Source organism: Podarcis muralis, chromosome 4, assembly GCF_964188315.1.
Source record: "Podarcis muralis chromosome 4, rPodMur119.hap1.1, whole genome shotgun sequence".
NCBI lineage: Eukaryota > Metazoa > Chordata > Lepidosauria > Squamata > Lacertidae > Podarcis > Podarcis muralis.
Genome location: NC_135658.1, coordinates 51,850,432 through 51,851,890, shown reverse-complemented (window position 1 = coordinate 51,851,890; position 1,459 = coordinate 51,850,432). Strand labels below are relative to the sequence as shown.

The following is a 1,459-nucleotide window of genomic DNA, read 5'->3' as shown; positions in this document are numbered from 1 at the left end:
ACATCTAAAATACACACTGAATATGAAACAAAGCAAACTTTGAAATAGATGCATTTGGAGTCAGGAGTTTCGGCCAGACTACTGACAAGTACCTGGAGCAGATAGGCAGGCCAGTAGTCCAGTAGTCACTGTCTTCCACCATGTGCAGCAGCAAGCTATCAGGCGAGATATCTTGATATACTGGACAAGAGAATTCTGTGCTTGTGTCATCCCACATTATTGCATGCAGCCCCCCCCCCCGTATTGGCAGCACAGGGGGGCTTGGCTGACCCATGGAGCTCCTGGTTTAAGCCCCACAAGCTAGGATGCCTTCCCTGCAACCATGTGTTGACTATTTAGCAATCCTCTGAATGGTATGGATCCCTATTAAGATAAGACTTTAATCATAGAGATTATACTTTTAAAGATCTGTAGTATGAGTTAGCTGCAGCAGCGCCTAGATTGCAAAAAATCTTGTCACTGCGTATTAAATTTCTAGCATCCTTCTTCTATATCTCGGCCTTTTGGCTAAGATCAAGTGTAGTATCTGTTCTTATCAGTTTAATCTGATATGTCCTCTATTTGAGGACTATATATTAAATATCTGGCCCAGGGCGGGGCCTGACAGGCCTCACCAGGACAGTTGTTACTGCCGGAGAGGCACAGAGTGTTTTTAAAATGTGTTTTTTTTGTTTGTTTTTTAATTCTTTGGATTTTTTGTATGTGCGGGGTGGGGGTGGGATGGATGTTGGTTGGGCTTGGGGAATTATTTTTTTATTATTATTTTGATGTTTTTGTAATTTTTACATTTTTCGCTTGTATTGTTTTATTGGTTTTGGTTGTTTGTTTAAGGTGTTATTTTGTTTTTGTTTTTAGGGGGAGGGTTCAGGGCTGCCGGGGAGTGGGCCCCAGCCCATAAAATGGCTGGGGCATGTTCCACAGGGCGGGATGCACTGGGACAACCGATCTCAGTGATCACGGGTAGGAGGAGGAGTTACGCTAAGACCAGACCCTATCATTACAGAGGAGGCAGGTTTAGTCGTTGTCTGAGGACTATCCCTGCCTCCGGGTCTGGTCCTGACCGGATGGATACTAGAATCAGCAAGGGATACCCACATGACCTGAAGGTGCTGCTGTGCAATGCCAGGTCAATGATTCATAAGACCACTGCCATCCATGACTTGATCATGGATGGAGGATTTGACCTGGCTTGTATAACAGAGACCTGGTTGGATGAAGCAGATGGGCCTGTCCTTGCCGCTGCTTGTCCACCAGGTTTCTCTTACGCACAGCAACCCAGGTCATGTGGGCGGGGAGGGGGGGTTGCAGTGATTTTTAGGAAGTCATTAGTTTGCACCAGGCGTCCTGTTGGGAAGACCCAGTTTTCTGAGTGCATGTTCTGGAAGTTGGGCAATAGGGGCAGTACAGGATTCCTTTTGGTGTACCGACCTCCCCGCTGCACCAAGGATTCCCTGCCCGA

General features: G+C 46.7%; 1 non-coding gene across 1 annotated transcript; it reads left to right on the top strand.

Moving 5' to 3' along the window:
- Positions 1-490: 490 nt before the first annotated feature.
- On the top strand, positions 491-688 carry LOC144327652 (U2 spliceosomal RNA). The gene has a single exon (XR_013392752.1). It is a non-coding gene; the product is annotated as a U2 spliceosomal RNA (small nuclear RNA).
- The last annotated feature ends 771 nt before the right edge of the window (positions 689-1,459 follow it).